This window comes from Xiphias gladius, chromosome 15 (assembly GCF_016859285.1).
Source record: "Xiphias gladius isolate SHS-SW01 ecotype Sanya breed wild chromosome 15, ASM1685928v1, whole genome shotgun sequence".
Lineage (NCBI taxonomy): Eukaryota > Metazoa > Chordata > Actinopteri > Istiophoriformes > Xiphiidae > Xiphias > Xiphias gladius.
In genome coordinates, this window is record NC_053414.1 from 3770517 (window position 1) to 3782538 (window position 12022).

The window sequence follows — 12022 nt, forward strand, 5'->3', positions numbered from 1 at the left end:
AGGTTGTGTCCTCAGCACAGACAGACGTCTCCTGCTCCGGCTGAGCTAATGTTAAAGCCTCAAATAGATGCTTAATGAAACAGCACGTGGTGCATATTTAGTTAATGTAGCCCTTTAACACATTTAGAAAGCAACGGTTTTCACTGCACAAAATGGCCGTCCCAGCTAGTCTCAGGATTTTGAAAAAAAAAAACAAGACATTTTTGAACATGTTGAGAAGACACAGCTTGGACTTTAAAGAAGGTCGTTGGAGCGACATTCAAAGCGACTTACCACGCGCAGCTGCTTTGGTATAACGTTAGCAGCGTTCAGATATTAGGCAGGGCTCAACACTCAACCATTACAATGGCTTCTTGTTCTCACCATAACATAGTGGAGACTACCAACCAGGACGGAACAAGCACTGATTTTGAAGAAAACTTCTCATTCAAAGGGCAACAGACTGTTGTACTGGGGAAATTTGGCAGTAAATGTCGAAATAAACACCGATCATTTGCACCGCTTGTAAAGATCTTTCGGAGGTAAATTTTGGTGAGGTGAGGTGAGCTAATCTCACACTTCAGCTCAAGAAACGACTCTTTTCTTTCTCTCGTTTTTGGATCAATATTAGGACGTCCCTTGAAATGCCAATGCCTATGACACTAAAGATCACCCAAACACAGTACAATGCTGATTTCCACAACTCGGTCATTGGCTGTAAGATGTAGATGCTGATTTGATGGTGTTTACGCCCACAGGTTGGATGTTGGTGGCTCACACTCTCCCATAAACCTCCCAATTTTCCCTTAACACCGTATCTACCAGGAAACTTGCATTTTCAAAATGTATAGAAAAGGTAACATACTTTTACGAAAACCAACAAATGACACAGCAATGTCCAGCCTGTTTTCCACTGGTCAACACAACGCTGAAACAGACTCTGGCTACATTTACTATGCGTGCCCCTTACACTATAACTAGTACTGATTGTAAAGTTATTCTGTCTCATTGCTTGTGAAATGGAGAAAGTGGCCATTAGCGCTGTGAAATGAGAAATCCTTCACTTGGCTCTACTGGAGCCGTTATGTGATTATAGTGGTGGTTTTTGTTTATATATATATATATATATATATATATATATATATATATATCCCATTAATTAACTTTCATTCCTGCTCCTCATTTTTTGAAATCTTCCATCAGATTGATTTTCTTCCTTTCAGGCAGCCATTGGTTCCAGTTCATTTACATAACAATCAACGTGCAGAGACTTGAGGATAATCCCTCACAGCCAGCTTTTTTACAGATCTTCATTATCATCATGTTTTCTGGTGTTGGTTTTCAAAGGTCTCCCCGGTGGTGAGTTCAAGAATGCTTCAAGTCTCTGAACGTTGATTCTAAATTGAAGTGAAACCAAAGGCGTCCTAGAAGAAACAAAACCTAAAAAATGACGATATATTTGAAAATGTTAAAAAAAACAAACATGTAAACCACTAGAACGTCCATTTAAATAACTCTCTTTTTTGCTGTAACAACCCACACTTCACTTATTGCATCTGTGTTTTGCATCCATATAATGAGACCCCTCGGCCCGGCCCAATCCCCCTCTCCGCTCGACTCAGTCATAAAGTGCAACAGTAAAGTCCAGCAGTCAGAAAATAGTGATGGAAGAGGAAGCACGATGGAAGAAAGACTGTGATCCCAACGCATGACAAGATGTCAGAACCAGGAAAACCTCACCACAGATCGCTGCAAAATGGATTTAAATACACAATGAAGCTCGGAGTTTATCTGGTTACACTCACTGCCATTTACTAAACAGACAAAACTACTCCCCAGACGACCAAAAGAGCAGAAGATGACTAATTAAGCCACATTCATTAGGACAGCTGGCTCAGTCGGAGACAGACAGCCTTTAACAAGCCCAGAAAGCACCCAACCCTTTCCAACAAGACGGCCCAAACCCGCGATCTGATGGACCTTAAAGGCAAGAATCCTTGACAGTTATCTTACGGTATATCCACCAACAAAAACAATACCTAAAACAAATCTTATTGATTGCATTTTTAACTCTCAATGCTTATGAAGGAAACAGGATCAACCTTGTCCTCTGGAAGACCTGGATTTAACTCAAACACAACAGCCAAACGTGGAACAGAGTAGGTTTGACAGTAAGACACTGAATTGCCACAACAACCTGGTGTTTCTTCGACTGGCTGTGGTTTCTGAAAAAGTTTTTTGAGCTAATTACCTAGAGAGAGTGACTTAATTACTTCATTATGTTGAGACAATAAATTGTCTCTAACAGTAACATGATGTGTCGGCCTCCTTCCTTTTCTACTCCAGCAGCTTCATGATGAAATGGACTTGGACGTAACAGGAAGTACAGAAGCCTGTTATCACGATAAAGACCCATATAACTCCTGATCGATACCAAACTGCTTTGATATCTACAGATAACCTGATCACTAAATCCTGATCTCAGGATAGCAAGCTTAAATAGGCTAAAACAAGATTAAGAGTCTTAGCCAATACTTAGACACAGTGCTGCTATAAGCTAAATGCTAACGTCAGCATTCCAACATGTTCACAGTCACAATGCTAACATGCTGAAGTTTAGCAGGTATAATGTTTACTATGTTCACCGTCTTAGTTCCGTGTGTTAGCATGCTAACATTAGCTAATTAGCAGTATACACAAAGTACAGCTGAGGCTGATGGGAATGTCATTGGTTTTGCAGGTATTTGGTCAAAAACCAAAGTGTTGGACAAATCAAAATATTGACCTGATGATGGCGCTAGATGAAAAGTCAGCAGTCAGTAGGATACATCTCAGTAGCACCACGAACACCTGAACCAAATTTCATGACAATCCACTAGATGTTGACATATTTCAGTCTGGACCAAAGTTGACGGAACCAGCATCTTCACATGATGAAAAAAAATTAAACCATGATCTCCAGATAAAGGTCCTAAAATAATCAGCGAGAAAGACGGCCGCTCAAACAAGAGATGCAACAACCACACGACAAACCGACGTGAGGACCAGAAAAAAGGGGTTATTTTTGTGTAACTATACTATTCTGTACCAACAACAGCCAATAATACTCTACGATGTCTCCCTGCTTACACCTTTAGAGCTCCGCCTCCATTTGCGGTCTCCTACCACTCATAAACATTTGATTTTAAAATAAATAAATAAATAAATAAAATAAAAAATTCAGTTGATTAATTCACTAATCACTCTGTTGGCTAATACTGACGATTTACACGTTCTTATCATATTTTGGCCCTTGACTGCAAAATAAAACATTTCATAAAATTAATTTTTGAGAAATCTGAACCATCTGGGAGATAAATCAGAAATCATTTAACTAAAATTAACAGTTGCTACATTCAGCAAAAGTTTTGTCGGAAGTTGTCGAACGTTTCAGTTTTGCTTTGTTTTTTTTTGTTTTTTTTGTGATTTACAAGTTTTGTTTCTCAACTTGTTTTGCAAAAATATGCATTTGTTGTATTAATTTCTTAGGGCTGCATGTGGTGTAGTCTATATTGTCCTTTTGTTTTCTGACCAGTCATAATGTTTTTGGAAGTTTTACAATCTAATCGAAGCACTTATAGAAAGTTAATATTGTGATGTCCTTTAATTTGTTTTCTGCTATACTGTCACATTTTAGAGTTGTGAATTTATTTAGTGAAATGTTATGTGGCTTTATTTTGTTGTTTTGTGAAATGTGATTGTGTAATCTGTTTTTCATAAATTTTGCTGTGTTTTCGTTTTTTTTGTTGTTGTTTTGTTTTTTTGTGAAATATTTGCACTCCTGGGCCACCGTACTTTTACCCAGAGACCAAGCGCAGTGACAGTTTTTGTCAGAAAGGCTGTGATTAGAGATCAAAGTGACTGATCCGTTATCACACCTTCAGAAAAACTTTCTTTCACAGAGAAAACTCACACTTCTCTCTTCATACACAACATTTAATGAAGCTAGAATAAGAGCAAGACGTTTGGATCACTGGTTTTGTGTCGGTGAGGACGCGTTGTGAAGCGGTGTCGGTGTATTGCTTGGCGGACGGGGGTGATCGGAGGGAGAACGCCGACTCCAAAGTCTTGGTTCAAGAACTTCAACGCCGGGACGACCTGCATTCCTCGACGATCGCTCCTTCATTTTAGCGGGAAAAGCAAAATAAATAAATGAAAATAAATAAATGCACAAATACTGTAAAGCTTAACAGTCTGGTAGCAGCTCCACTCTGTTTCACTTTCTTCCTCTTCACAGAAACAAGAAGGAAATATTCAGTTTCACATTATCTCCACCAGTTTCCCAGGTCTGTGGCGTGTGCAAATCAGGTTTGCAGAGAGGCTTTTTAGAGTTTATTGCATGGAAAATATTTCCCGTCGTCAGCACTTTTATCCTCTTCCTCTGTTCCTCTGCTTGAAAAGTTGTTGGTAGAGCTACGTGAGTGTGAATGTGTGTGTGTGTGTGTGTGTGTGTGTGAAACTATCTTACCAGCACAGCGGTGCTGCTGTAGGCCAGTACTATGGCTTGGTGTGTTTAATTAACATGTGTGGTTCATATCTGGTTCTCAGTGTGTTGTGATCATTATGTCTATTTCATACATGTGCATGTTCATGTATGTGTTTGTATATGCAGAGCTGGCCTGAAGTAAACTAAGCCACCAGGCGCCCGAAACCAGATTTGATTGATTTACAGATATGAAATCAAGTATTTGTTTACTTTTTGTTAACTCTGATATATTGGTATTTAACAGAACACTCTTTAATTTTGACATGGTGTCCACGAATGCCAATATGTCCTCCCATTTTTAAAGTAAAGGCAAATGATTTCAGGTTTTATGAGACTCTCGTTAAGGGGCATTCGCAACCCTTTTTGACCTTTTTATTGAAGATACATTTTAAAAGATTTACAGATTAGTCAATTATAAATCAATTTGCCACCCTTAATGAATTACAGCTCCTCAGCAGGCGATGCTGCGTCCAGTCTTCATACAGTGCAGTTTATGTGCTGGGACACCAGGGTGGAATGGGGGGCGAGGGGAACAAATACTGCCCTGGGCCACAAACACGGTTTGACCAACCCTGCATATGTGTGTGTGTGTGTGTGTGTGTGTGTGTGAGGTATGTTTCTCCATGTATATTTGCGTACGTGTATGTATGTAGGTTACATTAATGTTTTGTGTTCTGAGTCCGTCTCTCAGTCCTCTCAGCTGCTGTTCTTGTTCATGAGCTTGGCTAACATCTGCTGCAGCTGCGTCCTCGACACGTTCAGGACCGAGTGTCTGCTCCGCGGGCTGCCGGGCGTCGGCAGGGTGCCGGCGTGCCGCCGCCGGGCCGAGGTGGCGGCGGCGGCGACGTGGGCGGGGCTGCTCTCGGCCGAGCGGCTCCTCTGAATGAAGCTGCTTCCCCCGTGGGGATACTGCTCCGTCTCCAGGGTGGAGGAGGAGAAGACGTAGGAGGCCAGCCTCCTCAGCTGATTGGGCCGCGGTTGGTGCCTGTCCTCCTCCAACTGCAAACAGACCAATCAGAGAGATGGAGGGAGGGGAGGTTAATAGGAGGAAACAGACTCTTTGTAAAAATAAATGCAATGTTTTCCTATGGCTAAATCCCAACACTCTGATTTGACTTCCTGCCCTCGTCTCCTTCCCCTCCCTGACCAGACGTTAGACAGGAGAGAGCCAAGTGGTGCTCTCACACATCTAAAGCCTGCAGCTGATTGGTCAAAAGTCATGAGGGGAGGAGCCTGGGGAGAGAAGCTGAGGGAGTGTTGGTGTAAATCTGGCACTCTGTCTACAGTTACAGCTATCGGGTACTAGATACGAAAAAGCTATGAAAAACTTAACGGGACAGTTGAGCAAATAGACTGTTAGCTGTGTGGGTTGCCAGATTGGTCAGACTAGCATCCCCCTAGCTGGAAAAATGGCGATGACAATATTTTCCCCCACAAAGAAGCACTTTAAAAGGACACAAAGTCACCAGCACGAGCACTGCACATACTGTATCTCGCTAGTCTACAACAGTCTGAGCCTGGACAACTGACAGTTTGAGCTTTTGATTTCTGAAGGAAAAAAATGACCATTGGAGATGCAAAAAGAAACAGGGAACACGAAAGAGAGATGGAGTCATCAAGCACACAAAACACAGACACACGACGGAGGAAAAAAAGGGGAGGAAAATGTCTGAACAGAAGGAAAAGGAAGAGGAGGAACAGAAACTGAGTGAGAGAACAGAGGTAAAGGACTATTCCTAAACTGTGCTTACCCCGAAACATCACTTTATTTCTTCTTGTGTTGTCCCAATGGCACCCTCGCTCTTTTCTCTGTCTCCTCAGGTGAGTCAAACTCGACATACTGTGTACTTTTAAAGCGATAGGTTGGGGGCAAAGGCATCAGTAGTTATGTGGAGGGGGGGGGGGGGAGAATTGGAGAGGAGTAAAAAAGAGAATGGCAGTCCTCGATGGCTGGCGGCGGAGAGCTCGCTCTGAGTCTAGCGGTGACAACCGGCACGGAAATAAAAGAAAATCGAAGCAGAGCTCGCTAAAGTATCTCTAAAAAAGGATCTGTGCACACGTTTTAGCACCGACAAGGCCTTAAACGGTGAGATGTTACACTGCAGATAAAGTGAAATATCAGTGATGATGGAATAACATCCAGCCTGTAAACAGCAGCCACCAAGTATGGAGGACCAAACCTGACTTATTAGTAAATAAATAAATGAGTTCATGAATAAATCAAATGGTCACATAAATGTATAACTTAACTAAAAAGCAAAAATGGATAAGAAAATAGAGAATTTTTAAAAAAAAGGAATCGATAAATCACACCCATGAAGAAAATCCTGCTGAGGGAAAATTAAATGTAAACCCCAAGGTGAAAGTTAAATGTTAAATAAATGTGAAATTCAGTCATTCCACAGTAATTTTCCATGAAACCAGCTGTGCATATTCAGACTCCTCAGTGGTTAAATCCTAATGATTCTGGTGACCCCCCCCACCACCGGACTTTTCCTCTAGTGCCACCATCAGGACAAAATTTCCATTAGAAATTCCACAAGAAATACACAAGCACACACACACAAAAAAAATTCAAAATCTAATACCATGAAACCTCCTGCTCCCATTCCTGTTCCCCTCAGGATGAACCCCTGAGATGTTAATGACGCCATGCTCTTTCCTCTAGCGCCACCCGCAGGACAAACTTTACATTGTTTTGCTCCACTACTTTTAAGACTCATCAGGATGTTGTTTGTTCACGCTGTGGCCGTAAGGAACACTGCAGCCACACTGGCAGCACTTTACACTGTTAGTTACTGTTGATGATCAACTTTTCAGTTTTATTTCTTCACTCATTCACAGGGTTTTTTATGGTAATTAGTCGGGTTTGGTCCTCCACAACAAAGAGATTAACTTGGGTAATGTTTTCTATTTGTTTAATAAGCTGGTATGCTTTTCAGAACTTTTTATCATAAATAACTATTGAAGATGTTACTGTTTAGACCATCTGTTGTGTTCAGAATTTAGGCGTAAATAGCTATCAGTTTTCCTTCTTTCTTATTTTCATCTTTAATTTATGGAGGCCCAGGAGTCCTGAAAGATAAGATTTTCTTTTTTAATCGTGTGTCCACAGTATATTATCTAAAGAAAAAAAAACCATTATCTTCTGAGACCTTGGGACCTCTGTATTAAGTTGACAAAACATTCCTTAAATTCTTAAAGGTTGGTCTTTTTTAGTTTTGACAAGATATCTTTTCAACTTTGTCACTTTTCACCTAAAAGTAGTCATAGACGTCTTGTGTTTTCAGCGACATGTTGTCATCTCGGTGTCACTGAAAAGCTGCCGGTCGTTCTTGTGTCCATGTGATCTGTGTGTGTTTAATGAGGTAATGATGCTTTTGTGTTGTTGCCGCCTGTCTGTAAGAGCTCGTGCGTGACAGGTTGAACATTTGGGAAAGTTTCTGGTTTTCAGTTGGAGTCAGTTGGGTATTATTTTTAAACCAGACAGTCAGAACACAGTTTTGATTTTAATACAAAGCTCCCAACACAAACATTAACATTAACATTAACACAGTCGACACTTTTCTTTCTTAATGCCTATAAATAGACACCAGTGTATCTTTTTAGTGAGGCATCTTTGACTGAGGCAACATGCAGAGCACATACAGTGCAACCATTCAAAGATCAAGAGTTCATTTTGTATTCTGGCCGACTGATGGAACTAATTATCTACAGCTGATAGAACCTCTGGACACCTGTAGACTAAAAACGAGAAGCCTCTTGACAGTCCAGTCTGAACGCTGAGACGAACTTCACCGGATTCACGATTAAAAAATGGAACTTTCGAGCATCATCCGATCACCGAACACACGTCCTCATGTTCCAGGACGTAGCTAAGCTGGAGACGGCGGCTGAATATGAACCAACAGCTCTCGTGTGCTTGGATTACATGACCTCTGACACTTTCCCCTCCTGCCACATGATATAAATATGTTGTAGTGGTGACAAACATAAAGGCCATATTTTCAGAACCATGTGACTCCCAAACTGTGGCCGGTGCAGCTGGAAGCTTGGTCTTACATTCAACCCCGGATGAAACCTTGAAGATTTACTGCCTCATTTCATAGTTCAATTGAACAGGCGGTCGGGTGCCATTATAAAATTGTTCCTTATTGCTGCCAGTTATTTAACCTTAACTCTATCCCATTAAACCGAGTCAAACATGAACTAAGTAAGAATTAAAAATAAAAAATTCGTAGCCTCGTTAAGAGAAAATACAGCTGTCATTTGTGCAGCGCGAGCTTGAGTCAATATCTGCGACAATTCGGCAGTTTGGGCAAACAGTGAGAAAAATTAGTCTCAAAAATCACGAGGACTTACTGTCACCAAAAACAACGGCTTCAGCAAAGAGAACCGACCCTGACTGAGAGACACCGAGCAGGAATTCTGCCAAACAACAAACTATGGCTGCAGAAATAACCATCAAGTTGAAGCCACATCTCTGACGGAGTCAACAAAGATCGACAATCATGAGCTTCTCCAAACTAGTCTTTACCGAAGATCTGTCATACTGCGAACCACGGAACTGGTTGGACATACGTTCCCCCTCAGGTGTTTATAAAGTTTCCTACAGGAAGAAAAAACAAACTCTCCACACGGTAGGCAAAATGTTTTTTAGCGACTCTTAAGGTGGGAAAAAAATAATGCAGGTAGGTGTTAAGTACGAAAAAAGTGAATTAACTCTGCTCGAGAAAGGTCTGTTCCGTTAAAGTCAAATCAAACCATGTCAGTTCAAAGAAGCTGTGATTGTCTGTTACCGCTGTTGTGTCAGCAGGTTTGGATTCAGGCAGCCTCTCCGGCTCGGACAAAATGAATGCAAAATCCAGCTTTCAACCAAGAAGCGGCATCTTGATGGCTAAAGTGCATTTCTTAACTCTGCTGTCTTCACACCGTCATATTGTTCCACTGACACAACTCCACGTGGTGCTGTCAAGATGGGATTTGCAATGTTGCATCGCATCGAAAAAATATTGTGAACCTTGCATAAGGTTCGTGATGCAGCAGCTTGTCTCCCATGAGCCGCTTCATCAATTCCTCCCTGAATACAGTCCAACAACATATTTATATAAAATGAAATATATGAAATTAAATTGAAATATTGACGATATTTCTCTTATTTCCCATAATCATTTTTAATGAGCGCTTGACAAAGGGCCCACCTGGAAAAATTAGTTTAAAATAAGTTTCCTCTGGCTACAGGACTGAGTGAAGAAGACGACTGGACGTAAGCATGGATGTAAACAATTCAGGATTTAAAATGTTAAAAAAAAAAAATCGACTTTACAAATGTTTTATGAGGAGGGAAATACGTGAAGATTCTTAGACCTCAAGGATTCGCACGTGTTTTGGTGAGAAACGCTGGAACTTTGTTTGCTGAAGAGAAAACTTCTCAGGGCACCTTCGACAAAGGAGACCTTTCTCAGTCGGGGTAAACTGTGTTGTGTGTTGTCATAAAACTGCCTAAAACCTGGTGAGTTTGTCTTCTGAGCGTTCCTTCCGTAAAAAAATGTTATGAACCCCTGAGTCCGTCATAACCCTGATCCAGGACTGTAAATCAGGGTTATGATGGACTGCTGGACGGTATGATAAAGAGTTTACGTTATTTAGTCCAACACGTCATCTAAATGAATCTTCGAAGACTTTGGACAGTTTTTTCAGCTTTTTGTTTGTTTTTTTTAAACACAGAACCCACAAAAAGTACGATTCCGAAATTGCCACCTCACCAGAATCCGGCCAAAGTGAAACTTTACAGCTCCTACAAATCATTAACATTACAGCTTTCATTCACAGATATGTTGTAAATCACCACGAAGGGACACAAAAAAAATTGTTTTTTTATATTTTTTACAACCTTGTCATCAGACAAGAATGTCAGTACTGGACGATTGTGCAAAACCCTGGGTTACGTTCAGTGGCAACAGTTTTTTTTTGCATCCAGTGCCAGTGTTTTAAAATTCTCACTTTCTACAATATCTGCACTTGGCATCTACTTTGTGGAAAAGAATCATGGTTATGGAAAATAAACTATGGTCAAGGTATGGTGAGGGTTAGGCAGCTAAAGCACTTGGTTAAGGTTACGGTTAGGGAAGTCCGTGAAGGTCCATGACCGGACACAAAATCCAGTCTCCTGTCAGACTCGCTACACCCCCATCCACCACCCGACCTCCACACGCTGAACGTTGGCACGGGAATGGTGCCAATTCGTCCGATATGGACGTTAATTCCTGGGATATCGGGCCGTGCTTTAGTAACCTGGTTTTGTTTACAATAAATTTCCATTCGTCCACCATCCTGAACAGACATCAAACACGGACCCAGTCACAGAGGCAGGAACATTGTGAGAGTGTGTGTGTGTGTGTGTGTGTGTGTGTGTGTGTGTGTTCAGTGTTAAAACCAGGCGCTGAAACAGTGTCACTTTGACTCTAATGTGTCAGAGAACATGAGAAAACACAGTAGAACAACAGAGGATGAAAACATCATCAACAGCCTGACATATAGTATAAACATGGTGGCTGCAGGTTGAATCATACGGGACAGGTTCTACAGCTGCAGCTGTTTCCCATTCATCCCTTCAGAATTGAACAATGGTCCAAAGCAAAAGTCATGGGAAAAACCAAAGAAATGGAAAAGATTTAAACTTAGCTCCAAAGACAAGGAAAGGTTGTCAGCACCGTTCACACAGCTGGACGGTAAAAACAGGTTTTTATGTGTCACAGGCAGTCGTGGAAGGATCAAACCATAGGCACCATCAGGATCGAAATGAAGCTGAGGGGGACAACAGTAAGTAGATGTCTAACCGACCGAACCGAAGTCGGTTAGACACCGTGAGCCGTCACGTTCATTTTAGTCTGACAGAACTATTCAGAACCTGTTTGTATCGAAATCAAAAAGCAAACGCAAGGTTTCCAATAAGACAGAGTTGTGACTATAGGAAATTAGACAGATTAGACTGTAGCTGTACAACAGGACCTAGATGTACAGTCTTCGCATAAATCTGCCCCCTCGTCTCACCAGCTTCTGTTCCACTGGCATCTGTATTTTCTTCCTTTATCCACCAGTTTCTTGTGAAACACTGAAATGTTTCTGTCAACAGTTTAAGGTGAACGGGGATCTCAATGTTCATCCACTGCAGATCCCCTTAAGACTTTTGACTACTGAACGCTACATGCTGCATGTTAACACACTTGACGTGTTTTTTCTTTATTAAAGGACAAAGGCCAGGTCACACTGGCACATCCAAATTAATCCATGGATCTTCAGGAAATATTTGGTTCTAGTAACTGGGTGATTTCTTCCTCTCAGGACTGTAGATCATTTCATTCAATTCGAGAGTTACTGAAGAGCGTTACCTAGCTTGCAAACGGACAGTTAGCAGGTTGTCAGAGTTCATATTCAGCCCCGTCAGAGGATCTTTTGGCTGCTGCTAGCTGAACAGAACGACTGCATGCGACAGATGCTCAGCTGCAGGACGGTGCT

General features: G+C 41.4%; 1 protein-coding gene across 1 annotated transcript in view; it reads right to left on the reverse strand.

Annotated features, from left to right (window-relative positions):
- ttbk1a (tau tubulin kinase 1a) overlaps nt 1–12022 on the reverse strand; it is a 54639-nt gene that overhangs the window by 6574 nt on the left and 36043 nt on the right. The window lies entirely within an intron of this gene.